Below are 7,821 nucleotides of genomic sequence, written 5' to 3'. Positions count from 1 at the left end.
TAACAAGCAACCAAGAAAGGATCTTCACAAAGTAAACAACAATTGAATGGGTCAATGTAGGGTGTATTTCAGAATTCAGACTTTCATCTCAAACGGGTCAAACAAATATTATCTAAAAACGAAAGAGGTCCGGTTGTAGAGTAAAAAAATTTAGATTTTATAGCATCATAATACTTTATATATCATGGTGAACGGTTAACCATCGATTTCTGTTTTGTGTAACTAAACCCTAAAAAGACAAGCCAAGACGAACTTATATTTTTGCTATTTTAAGTAATTTGTAATAATTTAATATAAAGTTTTACCCATATATTTTCGCCCAAATGTAAAATAACCGATAAACTCTTGACAAACAAAAAAATTGGCCCCAATTTATAATTATTAGCCAGCTTTTTATGGCATTTTGCAAAGAAACTGCTGAAAACATATGCAAATGGAGACTGCTATAATGTTATGAATATATGCACTTTTTGGTAAAAAAAAATTATATTTTACAATAGCTTAACAACATGATTATTCAAGCTGGTTTCTTTTCAAAAACTTTCACAAAAACAACTTTATTTGAATATTGATTTCAGAAGGTACAAATTACATAATACCAAAATTTATTTGTGTGAAGCTAACTTGGTGATGGTGCAGTCATTTTTGTCTAATGATTTGCACACTTTTACACAAAACCAATGTATGAGTATGGTGAAACACGATTACAAACACAAAACAAATAACGCCAAACAAAATAGATCAAAAAGTAAAAGAAAAACAAACCTCTGTTGAGATTTTGGTTTTTTCGCACAATTCTGTCCGTTGCATTTGGTCCTAAAATGGTAATTAATATTCATGCATTCTCTCACTTTCGGCTTCCATCAGGTCTTTGTTTCTGCAACAAATATAGGCACATGAATAAATGAGAAAACAACATTTAATACCAGCTTCGCCTATAAAACCAAAATCTTGAACCGGAGGTTGAGCTAATTCGTTAATGGTGTGCTCGAATAAAACAAGTACCAGTCCTAATTAGCTGATTGTAGAACCACTTTCGATGATGGACCAATTTTTCTGAGGGGTTTTCTATTAACATAAAAAACCCCTCAAAAAATATTCAAAAATAATAATAAAAAATTATAACTAAATATATAAATAAAAAACAAAAGTAGTACAAAAACAAAAATGTTTCTTTCGTTGTCCTCGTTGCATAAAAAAATAATAATAAAAAACTAACCAAGACTTCGAACTGAAACAAAAAGCCAAAACCGATCCAAGTCAATCGAAATCGAAAAAACCAATCAAAACGAATCTAAAAAATTGAAACCGAACAAAAACAAAACTGAAAAAACAAACAAAAGCGAAAGAAAATACCAAAAACAAGTCCGGAATCGTCCAAAAAGAAATCAAACCCTAACCCGTGTCGTGTGCAAACTTTTGTTGGCTTGAAACCCGAACCGAACCCGTTCCAATTTGAAACGTGTTTGGTGTCGAAATTTGTCTCGTGCGAAAACCAGTTCCGATCTGAAACCTCCCACATTTTCTTAGAACACTAACCCACATCGACCCATTTGTTTAAATATGTCGACCCATTTTGACCCAAAAATAACAAAATGGAATTTCAAATGACCCGTTTTGACCCATTTAGTTATGTAAATCCCCCCGGGGTGTCGCTGATCGATACGAGATTCGCACGATGTCTAGGAGTGCAGAATCCTCCTAGACCCGTTTATGGTGTTGGAGATGAAGAACACGATTACACACAAACAATTACACGAATGAGATAAAACGAATCTGCAGATCCTTTATATAATAACCAAAACACATTACATACCAAACACGAAAACAAATGACGGCCGACCCAGGTAAGCTCTACCTCGGGTCTGCCCACACGACACTCTCTATCTGTTTCTCTCTAGACAATGACAGCTACACAAAACACACTCTCTTTTTCTGGATTCTAAACCCTAAACAAGACACACATATATATAGACAAACCAACTTCGCAGACTTGGGCTTGGGCCTGTAGGCGAAGTTATCCTAACTTCGCCAATGGCGAAGTTGTTCTAACTTCACCACTTCATCTCCGCTGGTCAGAATTGCATAGCGACTGTCACAAAATGCACCAACAGACTCCCCTTTAACCGTTGCTCTCAATTCTAACAAATACAAAAGATCATCTGTTACAAAACATGCATCAACAGACACCCCCTTAACTGATGATCTTCTGTTTTCTTCTTTTGATAGGACTCGATTACACTATGATCTTTAAACTTGAACTTCACATATACATGCAACATCCATCCTGTCTTCAACCAGCCGTGTCTGAAACTGTCTTGTAGCTCCACAAATCTACCAATCACCTGGCGTCTTCCATATCAGATCTCCCCTTCAGTGTAAGCTCCTCCGAACTATATCGATCGAGATCTTTGACCTGTATCCCCGTGCCTAATCGATCATCTCAACCAACACGTGAAGTTGTGCTCCCTCCACAACTTCACCCAACTATTCGAAATTACATAGTAAGATAAGGTTCAATCTTCAACTACTCAACATCAAGTGATCAGTTTCATCACAAAACCACCTTGACAGAATCTAACACACATGACCATTAATAAATCCGAAGCATCTACAATCACCAGAGATAACGATCAGAACTTAAACAAATTAATTCCCGATTAAATCCAACTTGTTCCAAAATTTTCACCTTAATAAATAAGCATCCCGGATGCTCGTATCCCACGTTTTCAGGATCCAATTCTCAAACGCCTTGAAAATAACATAAATAATAAGCTTTGACCACAATCCAATAATGACGAAAACCCAAAAAATCTGACTTTCTTCAGTTGGTCAACCTCGAGCAATAATCATTTCTTGGCCCAAAAACACCCAAATAACCAAACATGTGTCAATATCCAGTTTCAATCAATATCCCATTCGCAACTTCAACTCCATATCCAGAGTTGACCCGTATTTGTTCACACGTAAGACCAAGAGATACCAAATTTCACTCGTTGTCGAACAACACTTTCGGTCTCACAATAATTGTGTACACCTGGCCATACAGACGAAAACTCCAATCAAATATTTTATTTTTTTTTTAAATTTTTTTTTCGCCAAAAGTCAACTTCGCCAAATAACTTCACCTTTTAACTTCACCTCTTTTTAACTTCACCAGCTGATAACTTCACCACCTGTTACCTTCACCAGCTGATAACTTCACCAGCTGATAAGTTCACCAGCCCATAACTTCACCACTGGATAACTTCGCCAGCCAATTACTTCACCGGCCAATAACTTCGCCAAAACCTTAACTTCGCCAAAACCCTGAAAATCGATCGATAACTTCGCCAAAACGGCTGTTCATCCAAAAACATATCGGAAACGAGCCAGAAACACCAAAACGCAGATCTCGAACCATAGCATAAAAGCCTAAGGCTCTGATACCACTTGTAAGTCCCCTCGGGGTGTCGCTGATCGATACGAGATCCGCACGATGTCTAGGAGTGCGGAATCCTCCTAGACTCGTTTATGGTGTTGGAGACGAAGAACACGATTACACACAAACAAATACACAAATGGGATAAAACGATTCTGCATATCCTTTATATAATAACCAAAACACATTACATACCAAACACGAAAACAAATGACGGCCGACCCGAGGTGAGCTCTACCTCGGGTCTGCCCACACGACACTCTCTATCTGTTTCTCTCTAGACAATGACAGCTACACAAAACACACTCTCTTTTTCTAGATTCTAAACCCTAAACAAGACACACATATATATAGACAAACAAACTTCGCGGGCTTGGGCTTGGGCCTGTAGGCGAAGTTATCCTAACTTCGCCAAAGGCGAAGTTGTTCTAACTTCGCCTATGGTGAAGTTGTTCTAACTTCACCACTTCATCTCCGCTGGTCAGAATTGCATAGCGACGGTCACAAAATGCACCAACAAGTTAAAATCTCTTACCCAAACCAACTCATTTAATTTTTAAAACAACCCAAATTAACTCATTTAGTTAAAATCTTTAACTCAAACCAACTTATTTAATTTTTAAAACAGCCCAAATTGACTCATTTGAAATTGTTTGGTTCAAGATTGTCACCCCTACTCGTGAATAATCACCTTAAATGGGATATACAAAACTGAACTGGCCAGACCCGGCTCAAAAGTGTGAGTTTGGTCTTTGTTTTCTCAAAAACCTTTCAGTTTCATTTCAGATTCGCATGGTTTCATCTCTGAAAAGGTTGAACCGAACCCAAAACACCTGAACTGAACCCATTGTGAAAACCGAGATAGAATAATTGTGAAAACCAAAAACCTAAAAAAACGAAACCGGACTGAGTCTATTGTAAAAACCAAAAAAGTAAAAAACAAAAACTAAACCCTAAAACCGAAACCAGACGGATTTTAAAAATAACTTTGTCGAATGACTTTTAAATTGTAATAACCGGAATTTAAGATCGATACATTCTTTTTATAGCTTTCGTAACACAAAAGAAAATAGATCAAAAATTATAAGCACATTTCAAGCTCTACTTAAATGTATACCTTGCAGATTGTATGTGCCTTGTAGATGAGCCAGGTGGCCAGCTCCCAACTCAATTCATGTTGCTAAGGTGAATATGAGCTTCATATGAATCCACTTACCAAAATAGCTTGTATTATTATTATTATATCGGTTTAAGTTATAATATATAGCATATTTTTTTACTCAAAATACCATAACAATATGGACTGTAGGTGATCGTATTTGGAATTATGATTAGAATGTGATTGTGTGATAATATGATTAGTGTATATGGTTAATGGTTCAGGTCTCAGGTAAACAAGTATGCAGTGACGGGTAACCGGGTCATATCTTTTTTAGTAACAAAGAAACACCATGCGCAATCTTAGGTCCCATATTTTTATGTCAACAAAGTTGTATATACGAACACACAGAATTCATTAGCTGATTTATTAAATGAAATATGTTTGTTAATAGAAAAGAAAAAAAATATTTTAACAGTTTTTTATGGGATTCATGATATATCAGTTTAAAAATTTTGATTCAAGTACCTAGCAAGCCAAGAAATAAACTTGTTTCCCATGTGATACGAGTCCATTAGGGTAGCTCATTACTCTGTTCTTTCTTCTCTTCTAAAGTTTTCTGTTATTAACACATTACACTCAAATTAGGGTTCAGTTTTTGATAAATCACCAAATTAGGTCAAATATAAAAAAAGATACAGACCAACTTTACCAAGATAAAAAAAAAGAGATAAACTTTGAAAAAGACTCTTCCTCTTATCTATATGTTTCCTAAATCACCTCAAACATATCAATTATAACAGCTCAATTGACACTTTGAAATCATATATTGCTCAGTGAAGAAATTAGAGTTTTGTACTTTCTGGAATGTATTGTTCATAATCAATTCCGAACAAATAGGAGTCTTTAACAGCTAGATCAGTTAGCTAATGATAAATTGACTTGAATTTGATGTACGTCAGGTAAGATATTGCAATTTATAGGTGATTTAAGAACAAATCAAACCTGAGATTGGGAATCGGTTTCACTTCGTAGCTCTCTTCTATAACAAAAACAAAATAAACAAATAAATGATCTGTTTTGTATAAATAAAGCTTAAAAATAAATTGTACTTACCTGAATTTAGTCATAGCTGTGTTAAACTCACTTGAATAATTTCCACCTAATCGGAGGGTGTGTGAATATTAAATTAAGGTGTGTGTGTGGTGTAAACCTTGTCTGAAACGATTATTTTTGGGGATTTATGCGCTCGTTTGGTTTAGATTGGATTGCAAACGAGTCAAGAAACTCATGAGAGAGAGAGAGAGAGAGGAGAAACAAATTAAGAGATCTGAATTTCAAAACCCTGTTGATTTTGGTGTGATGCTTTTAAAAGATCTAGGTTATTTGAATTTTGAAAATTCCATCAGAACTGGGATATGCGGGATAAGTTAGGTCTAAGAACATATGTTTTACAAAGTTGTACCTTAGGAAAAAAAAATAGTAAAACTCAAAGTTTTTGGTCAAATGACCGTTCTATCCCTCCTATATATATTATAAGATAGTATATGTATATATATATATAAACGAAAACATAAAAATCCTACGTTTCGCGATATGGTTGTTCCCCATTTTTTTGCAGTCACCAGATTTGCTTAATTTTTGAATGGAGGCTTCTCATGCATTTGACCCGAATTCATGGGTATGGGTCTTACCAAACACAGATATTCCTTAAACGGGTTATAACATCTCATTAAATTAGAAATTATTCTCACCAAATTATTAATGTAAAAAACCTATAAAATAGGATATACTAAAAATTAATATCTTATTTATTTTAAAAAAGATATACATATTATTTAAAATAAAAAACCAATTTTATAGTAAAAAAATTACGGGTCTTAGGTCTCAGGTCTCAGCAAACCATAAGTATATTATTAACTTTCATAAATATTATTTATAATTTAAAAACCAATTTTATAGTAAAAAAAATATACGGGTCTTAAGTCTCATCAAAATCATATAGCTTTTAAACCGGGATATAACATCTCATTTATTTGTGAAACAATTTATTATCAAACCATAGGTAAATTATTAACTTTCATACAATAAAAAAATATAAATTCAAAAAATAAAAAATATATTAGAACAAACAATATAAAACAACCCCTGTAATACGGGGGATAAAAGCTAGTGTGTGTATATATATATATATATAACAGTCTGTATCTAGTATCATAAATTAAAAGTTTATAAATATAAGAGAAATCTGCTATTTGCCTCCCTGGTTTATATCGTCGCGAGATGGGTTAACCACTGAAAAAGAATTTGCAAACTTTGGGCCACTGTGAAATTTGGGCGGGTCAGTCTGTGCCCTTGCCGTCAGTTGACCGTGAGTTGACTGACCAAAAAACCTTGAAATGACAATTTTACCCCTGAGCCTATAATTAATTTTAAAACAAAATATCCAAATTTGGTGTATAGGGTGGGGTTCGAACCCCGGATCCCTCGTTTAACAACATACAACACCAACCATTTGAAATAAACTAAAATGTGATATATGTATACAATATGTAATATATATTCTTCATTTGAACTCAAAGTTTTTTAGTAAATTTTCACCCTCTTTTTTAGACCATTTTTTTTGTAAAAATCTTTAATGAACTCGTTTTTTTAATAAACTTTTCGCCGGAAAACAACGAAACGACGCATTTTTTAGTAAACTTTTCGTTCGAAAACGACGAAAAGTGTCGTTTTTTGGTAAAGTTTTCGTCCGAAAACGACGAAAAGTGTCATTTTTTAGTAAATTTTCCGTCCGAAAACGGCAAAAAATGCATTTTTAGTAAACTTTTCGTCCGAAAACGACAAAAAGTGTCGTTTTTAGTAAACTTTTCGTTCGAAAACAACCTAACGGGCCGTTTTTAGTAAACTTTTCGCCCGAAAACAACGAAACGCGCAGTTTTTTAGTAAACTTTTAACCCGAAAACAACGAAACGCGCCGTTTTTTAGTAAACTTTTCGCCCGAAAACAACGAAACAAACCGTTTTTTAGTAAACTTTTCGCCCGAAAACAAAAAAACGGGCCGTTTTTAGTAAACTTTTCGCCCAAAAGCAACCAAACGAGCCGTTATTTAGTAAACTTTTCGCCCAAAAACAACGAAACGAACCGATTGTTAGTAAACTTTTCGCCCGAAAACAACGAAACAAACCGTTTTTTAGTAAACTTTTAACCCGAAAACAACCAAACAAACCATTTGTTAGTAAACTTTTCACCCGAACCGACCCCAAAAACAACCAAACGAACCATATTTTAGAGAACTTTT

The 7,821-nt window shown here is 34.4% G+C and overlaps 1 long non-coding RNA gene across 1 annotated transcript; it reads right to left on the bottom strand.

Moving 5' to 3' along the window:
• Positions 1–4,643: 4,643 nt before the first annotated feature.
• LOC143573954 (uncharacterized) lies at positions 4,644–5,985 on the bottom strand. Its single transcript, XR_013142504.1, has 3 exons — positions 5,637–5,985; positions 5,526–5,562; positions 4,644–5,139 (listed from the first exon to the last, which is right to left on the bottom strand). It is a non-coding gene; the product is annotated as an uncharacterized LOC143573954 (long non-coding RNA).
• Positions 5,986–7,821: the final 1,836 nt, after the last annotated feature.

The sequence above is a fragment of the Bidens hawaiensis genome, unplaced genomic scaffold, assembly GCF_021521415.1.
Source record: "Bidens hawaiensis isolate Kalapana, Puna unplaced genomic scaffold, B.hawaiensis_p1.1 tig00026776_1, whole genome shotgun sequence".
In the NCBI taxonomy this organism is placed as follows: domain Eukaryota; kingdom Viridiplantae; phylum Streptophyta; class Magnoliopsida; order Asterales; family Asteraceae; genus Bidens; species Bidens hawaiensis.
This window is presented reverse-complemented; position numbering and strand designations above follow the sequence as displayed.